This window comes from Bubalus kerabau, chromosome 18 (genome assembly GCF_029407905.1).
Source record: "Bubalus kerabau isolate K-KA32 ecotype Philippines breed swamp buffalo chromosome 18, PCC_UOA_SB_1v2, whole genome shotgun sequence".
Lineage (NCBI taxonomy): Eukaryota > Metazoa > Chordata > Mammalia > Artiodactyla > Bovidae > Bubalus > Bubalus kerabau.
In genome coordinates this window covers 3,910,135-3,920,111 of record NC_073641.1, presented here as the reverse complement: position 1 = coordinate 3,920,111, position 9,977 = coordinate 3,910,135, and the positions used below count along the sequence as shown (strand labels likewise).

General features: G+C 48.7%; 1 non-coding gene across 1 annotated transcript; it reads left to right on the top strand.

Moving 5' to 3' along the window:
• The first annotated feature begins 8,972 nt into the window (after positions 1 to 8,972).
• Positions 8,973 to 9,077, top strand: LOC129633499 (U6 spliceosomal RNA). Its single transcript, XR_008705081.1, has one exon. It is a non-coding gene; the product is annotated as a U6 spliceosomal RNA (small nuclear RNA).
• Positions 9,078 to 9,977: the final 900 nt, after the last annotated feature.

Below are 9,977 nucleotides of genomic sequence, written 5' to 3'. Positions count from 1 at the left end.
GCTTCCCAGTCATTACCTAACTGAATCTTTACCAGGGCTCTGCAGGTAGGGATCACACGTCCTGTTTCATGAGAAAATTGTTGGCTTGAAAACACGCACCACCTCAAAGCTGAGAGTTGGGTTTGATTTGGTGGGAATTTTTAGGACTTCAAACCTGGGAGGCAGCATCTCAGGTAACCCTGAGAGAGCTGCTCCAAGCAGGTGAGGCACTTGTTGTTCAGTTACTCGGTCGGACGTCTGACTCTCTGCAACCCCATGGACTGCAGCACACCAGGCTTCCCTGTCCTTCACCATCTCCCGGAGCTTGCTCAAACTCATGTCCATGAGGCAGGGAGACAGGTTATATAGCAGCTTTGCAACAAAGGCAGGTAGTCTGAACATCAAAAGAGTATTGCTAAGTAAAGGAAAACCAGGTATTTAAAGTTAATGAATTTAGCACTTTTCTATGTATGAGAAGGTACAACAGTCTGGGCTCACTGAAATAATTTCTTTGATGTGCACCTAAGCTCTCTGGGGCCGTTTTCTTGTGTTTTGACATCCCGAGTTTCCTCAGGGCTCATCGAAGGGAGTGGCTACAACTGAAGACTGTTAGACGGCAGGTATTCCTCCCTTCCTGAGTCTCCCCAGGGCTCACCAGCTCACCAACAGTGCTGAAGCAATTGTTGATGCCTGTGACATCCTTTGTTTAATGATACGGCAGGAAATATTTCATTTCTCAAAACTAAGGTTCCGAGTGGTTAGGCGCTCTGCTTAAGGTCACACAGCTGGCAAACAGTAGAGCCCAGATTCATCTGCAGGTGACCCAGTCCCGAGGCCTTAATCATATACTCTTGGCAGCTCTTTAAGAGAACTGTTTCTCTTAAACAGGTGGATGAGACAAATACCCTATACACCTTTTTCTTGTCCTCTTAATAGTTTATCCTGTTGAATTTCAAGTCATCAGTTCAACATTTAGTGAGTGATTTCTATAAACGGTTTTCTATGTTCAATGTTCTAAATCATCTATTTGATGACTTTCCGAGAGGAAGTATAAAGGAAGACCACATTAATGTGATGGGATCTGAGCTTGGCCACTTTATGTCATAGAGATGGAAGAAGTATTAAGCCAGGCTCTGTGTTAAACATGGGTGACACAAATGCAAATAAGGTACACAGGCAAATTCCTGCACTATCTCTTATTAATGTTAATGCATTTATAAGTACATTTTGTATACATTTTTTATTTACTTGAATTTACACATGGTAAAATGCACATTGAGTGAATTCCCTCATGCACGTATACTCATATAACCACTAGTCCTTCAATGAACATTTATTAATCACGATTCTTCGAAGACAGGGTCTACAATGGTGAGCACCATCAGCAAGTCCTTCTTTCTGCATGAAGTCAAAAGTCCAGCAGATAGGAAGACGACAACGTGATAAACAAATAAAGAAGTCTGCAAAATTATTGCAGTTTTATTTGTATTATGAGAAAACCAAGCAGGGTGCAGAGATAAAGAAGAAAGAGGAATAGATTCCATTTTCAATAGGGTGGCAAAGGAGAATCTTTCGTAGGCAGCTGAAATGCAAAATATTAAAGTTTGTGGTTTCTTGGGAAAAAACATTACAGGCAGAGAAAACAGAAAGTGTGAAGTTCCTGAGATGGCAAAGAGCTGGCATTTAAGAAGACCAAGGTGGGACATCCTGGTGGTCCAGTGGCTAAGACTCTGTCTTTTCAGTGCAGGGGACACAGGTTCAATCCCTGGTCAGGGAACTAAGATCCTGCAAGTCATGTGGCATGGCCAAAAAATAAAAATTTCTTTAAAAAAGAAGACTAAGGCAAGTAGTAAGATGTGGGTGATGGGGCTGTGTGGTCACTGGCCAAAACATGCCAAGCTGTTACCAAATCCAAGTTTGTGTGCCCGACGCACTGTGCGGCCACACAAAATGAAACATCAGAGTTTGGAGCAGAGAAAGGCTTATTTCAGGGCCAAGAAAAGGAGAGTAAGTGGCTTGTGCTCAAAATACCCTGAACTTCTAGAAGGGTTTCAGCAAAGTATTTTTAAGGCCAGGTAATGGAGGTGGGTCACAGGGTATGTGATCAGCTTGTGCACAATTCTCTGATTAGTTTACTTTGAAGTGATCGGGTGGTTGACCTTGTCAGTCCTCAGTAGGTCTGGGGGCTCACGATCAGGTAGTGAGCAGCTTCCGTTTGGTGGTGGTTTTAGCATCTATAAAACAACTCCCGAAGTACTCATCAGATACTATTATCTATGTACTTGAGAGGAACCAGAGCAGAGGATGCAGGGGAGGTGTCTGTCCCAGGAAGGCCCCACAGGGTCCTGATCAGTCCTCACCAATCAGCCCAACGTGGTGGGGAATTGGGAGTTGCTTTTATAGACAGAGACATACCATGTGGGGCATTGGTGTTGTGGTTGAGAGGTCAGGGAAGACTACTCAACTGCCAGGTGGGCAAAGCAGGGGAAGGGCATTCCAGACAGGACACTGTGAGCCCAAAGGCTGTGTGGTGTGAAGCAAGACTGCTTGTTCAAGTGTCTCCGCAGAGCCCTGCTTGGTTGAAGCCCAGGGGAAAGTGAGGAGCTGGGAAGGAGGTGTAAGTGAGGGAACAGGAGGGGCATCCAGAGGCCAGCCTCAGTAGACACTGAAAAGAAAGTGTTAGCCACTCGGTCGTGTCTGACTCTTTGTGAACCCATGGACAGGAGCCCACCAGGCTCCTCTGTTCATGGGATTCTCCAGGCAAGAATACTGGAGTGAGTTGCTGTTTCCTTCTCCAGGGGATCTTCCTGACCCAGGGACTGAACCTGGGTCTCCTGCATTGCAGGCAGACTCCTTAACACCTGAACCACCTGGGAAGAAGGCACAGAAGGGATTTGACTTAATCCAGAAAACAATTCTGGAGAGAGACCGTCTGGGCAGCATGTAAGGGGAATTGGAGACATCATGGGTGTGCTGCATGATGAGTTCCCAGAGGCAGCGGGGTCTCTGAAAACCTCAGTGAGTGGCCTCCTGAAAGCCTCCTCATGTGTACAGAGCCCCTGAAGCACAGAGGTCTCTCTCACAAGTCTACTTGGGGAAAGTGCTGTGTTTGATTTTGAGGTCCATAGTGCCTGGACACAGCAGGTGCTCAGAAACGGCTGATTTTGAATGGACTCCCATCTCACACGAACCTCTTGCTACCATCCCAGGAGGAGTCCTCACGGGCAGGGGATTCCAAAGGCTTATCTTGGGAGGCATGTCCCATGGTGAAGGGGCTTTTACAGCCAACTCTGTGTGCTCTAGCAGCCTGCTACCCCTCCGACCAGGATGAGATCTGAGGCCCCATCCACATTCTGGGGGAAGCCAGCGATCTCTAAACCAAGGTGGGAGGCTGGGCTTCAGTGGGATGGGGGTTTCCAGTGGGAAAGACATTAGCCTCAGTTGGATCCCTGGGTAGGGAAGATCCCCTGGAGAAAGGTATGGCAACCCACTCCAGTATTCTTGCCTAGCACAGCCCATGGACAGAGGAACCCACAGGGTTGCAAAGAGTTGGACACGACTGGAGTGACTTAGCACGCATGCACAGCCTAAGCCTTGTGTGATATCACCGTGTTTTACTTTTTCACAATCACCACCAGTGGGTGCCCATCCGGTGCTAGGGCTATGGCTGGGGTTCCGGGTTGGCCAAGACACCCAGAAAGAACCACAAGAGCTCAGGGGCCTTCCACCTGCCAGAGCCAAGAAAGCCAAGCCAAGGAGCTCTGCCAAACCCAGCTCCAGCTCTGTCCACAGGGAGGGATTGGCAAAAACAGGCCTCCCTCTGCCTTTTCCTGATCTCTGGACACTCGGGCCCTCAGACTGAATCCAGAGGGCCCAGGCCCAGACTCTCATTGCAGTTGTGGCCTAGAATGTCCTAGAAGACCTGCTCAGTGGTACTTAGAGGGATGGCAGGGATGTAGAGAGAGAGGTTGGCTTCTGAGAGTCTTTCCCTGGGTTCTTGTGTCCAGTGTCTCCCTACTGCTCAGAATACCAGAAGAGGGGAGAGGAAATTCCTGGAAACTGTGGAAACGGAGGCTAAAAGCCAATCAGGATTCCACCCTTGGAGGGGTGTTTCCCAGGCAGCATAGTGGTAAAGAATCCACCTGTGATGACGGAGACGCAAGAGATGTGGGTTCAATACCAGGGTTGGGCAGACCCCCCGAAGTGGGAAATGGCATCCCGTTCCAGTATTCTTGCCTGGGGAAATCCCACGGACAGGGCAGCCTGGCGGTCTATGGAGTCACAAAAAGTCAGGACTGAGCGACTAACTGCACACATACTCATGCACACACGCACGCACACACACCCTTAGAAGTCACCTGGGAGGATCTGTATTTTAATCCAGAGCATGGGATAGGTTTAAGCAGAAGTGGGACGCTGCCCACCTTGTGTTCTAGAAAGATCTCTGGAGCACTGTAGAGATAGATACCAAAATCCATCAGGGTTCTCCAGAGAGATAAAACTAATTAGATATATATATCTCTATCTCTCTATATATGAGATACATGTACATATACAATATATATTTATCTTAAGATGCATATCAATACATAGAGAGAGATTTAAGGACTTGCCGCACCTGGCAGTCGGCAGTCTGCTGTGCCAGCTTAGAGGCTGGAGACTCAGGCAGGACTTGGTGCTGGGGTCTCTGGCAGGGAGACAGCACGTGTCTGATGACGGGCACCCAGAGGCCTCTGGGGGATCTAGGGTAGGTCACACCCCTGAGCTGGGGTCCAATTTCTACCCAAAGTGGAACTTGATCTGGGCTTGTCTTCTCCTGAATCAAAATCCCCTGCACACCTCCCAGCACCCGTCAGTGTATCTGCCCAGTCTGACTGAACTCCTTGAGGGCAGAGGTCGGGTCTTACATTGGGGTTCACTGCATTAACAGTGCCAGAGGCACAGGAAGTGCTCAATAGTGGAAGAATAAGTGGCTTTCCACCCAGCACCCAGCCCTCCCCCATCCCCTTATACCCTCCTCTCCCGCCCCAGACTTACTGGGCACTCCAGCAGCTCACATGCCCCTAAAGGGCAGAGGTACATACAGACTTTGGGGTTCAAGATGAGGCATGCCTGGGGCCAAATTGTTGGTCTGATACTTACATGCAGCCTGTTTACACATTAATTTTGATTGATAGATTGTTGATTCTTTTTTTTTTTTTTTCCTTCATATGCCTATTTGTCATGATTTTGTTGGGTACTTATGAAAGCCAGATTCAGTCTGGATTCACACAACAGAGGGCTATGATCTGTGATCTTAACAAGGTCATCATCTGGCCAGGGGGAGTTTACCAAGAAAATAACAAGACAGTACATCTTGCAGGCAGCGTAGGAGAGGATAGCACAGGGTATTAAGAGAGCCTGGAGAGGGTGCCTAACCCAGTGCGGGGAGCTGAGTCTGAATGGTGTGCAAGAGTCAACGAGGTAGAGGGCAGAGTGAGGGCTGACCGGGAAAAGATGCCCCAGGGGAAAGGGTCTGTCTGGCAGGGCCTGCGTGCAGCAGGGAGACATTTCCCAACAGAGTCGGCCTTTAGCGCTCTTGCTGGGAATTGGCATGTTTCTTGCACTTTTTCAGCATCCCAGGCCACCTGCTCATCTGGTTCTTGCCATAAAGTGCTCACTTTGTGCCAGATTGAAATGAAACCTCCTTGTCCTCCTCCTGCTCTTCCCCTCACCCTGCTTTGGCACGTATCTCCTTCAGGGAGCCTGAGCCAATTGGAGGGCCTGGGAAGAGGGTCCCTGGGGACACAGGTAGGCCAGCAAGGGCCACCTCTGCAAGCTGGCAGTCAGCACGTGCCAGGCTGTCATCATCCACAGAAACCCAGGCCCTCGGTGCAGGCTTAGGTGTTCTGCCTTGCTCTTCCCATCTCTAAAATGGGTTAGACAATCACCTTTGCATTAACTGTGATTGTGTGTCTCCTTACTGGGCTACTGCGGTGCAGAGGTGGCCGGCGTAGGTGCAGTCTCAGCCCCACGGGGTTCTCAGTCTATCTTGCCTCAGCTTGTGTCTTGGCTAAACCTTGTCATCTTTATCTTTCTTCCTTAGAGGGACTTCCCCGACCTCCCATCTGAAGTAGAGCCTCGAAACTTTTTCAATACATCTCCCGCTGCGCAGCCCTGAATGCGATCTGTAGTCACAGCTTTATTTCCGCCGAATACCTGTTCCAGCCAGTCTCCTTCAGTGGGCTCCATCCATAGGGCTTATCAGCCATCTTATCTGTGAACTCAGCACAGGATTGAGCCAGAGTAACAGCTAAAACACATTTGTTAAATAAAAGCAAGCTTTGGGGAAGACAGCTGTAAAACGGGTGATTAGAGTGGGAGGAAACATCTTGGGGGTGGGCGGCGCTTCCCTTTAGGGTCTCCGGAGGTTTAGCTCTTACCAGGGCCTTTCCCTCAGGGTAGAGACTGTATCTTATGGGACACGGCAAGGGGCCTGGGAGGGCCAATGAACATTTACTAAACAGTCCATCCTGTGCCAGCCACATGTTTTTTGATATATATCTCTCTTAGTTTGCACCACCACCCCTTGCCCAGCTCAGAGTATTGAGGCTCTTACATAAATGGCACCCCACAAACATTTATAGTTAGATCAAATCACTAGGTTTGATTTAGACTAGAGATTGTAAAAAGATTTCATTGCATGGGCCAACATTGCCTAGGGTGGGTCAGTTCGTTTGAACACTATACTGGGAAATGGTCTGTGGCTGTAGTGGGTTGAATGGTGACCACCCCCCAAAAGGTTCACATCTGAACCCCTGGAGCCTATGAGTGGGATTTTGTTAGAAAATAAGGATGAGAAAATCTGGAAAACTGCATTTGCTGATGTAATTAAGTTAAGGGTCTTGCAATGAGCTTATCCTAGATTTTCCAGCGGGTCCTAAAATCATTGGTAAGTGTCCTTATCGGAAGGAGAAGAGCAGAAACACGACACACAGAAGGGAGAGCTAAGAGTGATGCAACCACAAGCCAAGGAAAGCCAAGACAGACTGGAAACTGGAAGGGGCAGAGAAAGGTTCTCTCTTAGAGCCCTATAAAGAAAGCTGAACGTTGAAGAATTCACGCTTTTGAACTGTGGTGCTGGAGAAGACTCTTGAGAGTCCCTTGGACTGCAAGGAGATTCCATCCAGTCCATCCTACAGATTAGTCCTGAATATTCATTGGAAGAACTGTTGCTGAAGCTGAAGCTCCAATACTTTGGCCACCTGATGCGAAGAACTGACTCACTGGAAAAGACCCTGGTGCTGGGGAAGATTGAAGGCGGGAGAAGGGGACGACAGAGGATGAGATGGTTGGATGGCATCACCGACTCAATGGACACGGCTTTGAGTGAGCTCCGGGGGTTGTGATGGACAGGGAGGCTGGCGTGCTGCCATCCATGTGGTTGCAAAGAGTTGGACACGACTGAGCAACTGAACTGAACTGAGCTGAGAACCCTCAGAGGGCGTGAGGGCCTGCTGATGCCTCCCGCTTGGTTTCCAGCCCCTGGACCTGTGAGAGAATAAATTCCTGCCATCTCAGCCACCCAGTGTGCGGCAGTTTGTTGAGGCAGCACCAGGATGTGAATATCTGGCCTTCTCAGACCTTAGAGGAAGGGGCACCACGATCAGTTTACGATGTCTGCATGGTCGAGGAACAAAGGGTGGGAGGCACCTAAGTCATCAGCCAACGTTGACTTAGATCAACCAGATCTTCCTCTCTGTCAGCAGATACCAGATCATTCTATGACTATCATTCAGCACCAAAGGGTCCAGAAATCCATCAAGATTCCTCTCCTTTGGCTGAGGGGAGGCGGGTGGAGTTGTGGGAAGCAACAGTAGATTCATTGTCAGTGACTGGAGGGGGTCATCCTGAAAGTGGCAAACGTTTTGGGAACTTGGGAGAAGTAAAGCATCCCACAGCTGGTCATCTTTTTTATTCCCCTCCTGCCTCCTCTCAGTGGGACCATAGAGAATCTTTTGGAGAACACAGGCTTGATGTGGGGACGTCAGCCTGCATCCCATCCTGACTCCTGAGAATCTTCCTGGAGTTCTGCTTTTGTTGGAGTCACTTATTCTGCGTCTAACAATCCTCCTGCCGGCACCTCCTCATACCCTTTGGGCCCTTCATGCCACCATTGAAACCTTGGTTTTCTTGTTCTGTCCATGGCAAAATGACAGCCAAACTCCCTCCTCCATGTAATGAAGGGGCAGTCCAGTGTGGGGAGGATCGTTTGGGGACACAGCCTTCTATCCTTTCTTGCTGTGTGATCTTGAAGAACTTTCTATCACTGGCTCTCAGTTTGCTCATCTGCAAAATGGGAAAAAAATAATACCTGTTTCAAGATGTTGTTTCAAGGTATTGTTTTGTGCCCAGTACAGACACTGTACAGAAATATTTAAAAACAAAACATTGAGACAGACACACAAAATCCATTGTCCTACTGAATTCTAGACAGTTCTACCTTGTCCTTAGCAGTTTTCTTTCCTGGACCTGTAAGTAGCCACCATTTATGGAGTGCTGACTGTGCGGGCACCGTGCCACCTTACTCAGCCCTCACAGCAGTCCACGGAAGCGGGTACTGTTGACATGCCCATTTAACAGATGAGGAGACCAAGACTCACAGAGGACAGCGGCTTGACATCATGAATAGAAGCTCTGTCTCCAGACTGTCCTAGGTCTGAGCTTCTGCACTGAAAGGCACTTCATGTACTCCATCACTGTGCCTGGACCGGCTGGGGAGCCCACAGCCTCTGTGGTCCCCTAGACCACAGACTCTTTAAGCAGAGGGAATGAGCTCCCTGTCTTTCCATCCCAGGTACTCCACGCTGAGTCTGGGGCAGGGCTGCAATCACTAAGCATGTCAGACAAAGTGAATAGTGGAGGGTTTGGAAAAACTGTCTTGTGTTTTAACAAGGTGGAAACTTCATGCTCTGACAAAGGGGATCTGCGTCATCGTCCGCCTTCAACCCTGTGTACTCTCTTCGGCAGCACATATACTAAAATGGGATGATACAGAGAAGGTTAGCATGGCCCCTGCACAAGGATGACATCAAGTTCGTGATGATTTCTCATCTGGAGGCTTCCTTGTGGCTCAGCTGGTAAAGAATCTGCCTGCAATGTGGGAGACCTGGGTTCGATCTCTGGGATGGGAAGATCCCCTGGAGAAGGGAAAGGCTACCCACTCCAGTATTCTTGCCTGGAGAATTCCGTGGACTGTGTAGTCCATGGGGTCTCCAAGAGTCGGACACGCCTGAGAGGCTTTCACACTTTTCGACTCTTGTATCCTGGGTCACCTTGGGTGTGTGTGTCAGTGGCTTCTTTTGTAAAATGGGGACAATCTTGGACTCTCTGCCTTGGCCTGGAGGGGTCAGTGAAGAACCTTGAGCTGGAGTACAGCTCGAGGATGCAGATCTTGCTCACACAATCCAGCCCCGACAGCGCCCAGCATACAGTAGGTGCAGTGTAAATGACGGCAGGAGTAGGTGACTCAGCGCTTTTCTCACCATTTTACTAAAATCTGCAAAACCCACCTGACATTGATAGGGCCCTGGCAGAGCTGAATTGTCTTGGTTTGGAGCAGGGCTCTGCCATCTTCTGTAGGAATCAGCTGAAAATATGGGGGTTGATTAGGGCTGGTCCTTTAACTGGGGGTGTGCTTACATTAGATTGGTGCAAACGTAATTGCAATTTTGGACCGTGAATTTTAAATCATTATAGGTAGGCTCAAACACATCTTTATTAATCAAAATAGGAATCATTACAATCAACACATTTTTGCCAATGAGAAATGTTTGTTTATTCTTATAGTGTAAAAACCCATGCCACGGGATTCAGTAAACTCTTGGAAAGCATTTTCTGCCTCCTGCTGGTTATGGAAGTGTTTTCCCTGCAAAATGTTGTCGAGATGCTTGAAGAAGTGGTAGTCATTTGGTGAGATGTCAGGTGAGTAATGGCAGGTGATGTAAAACTTCGTAGCC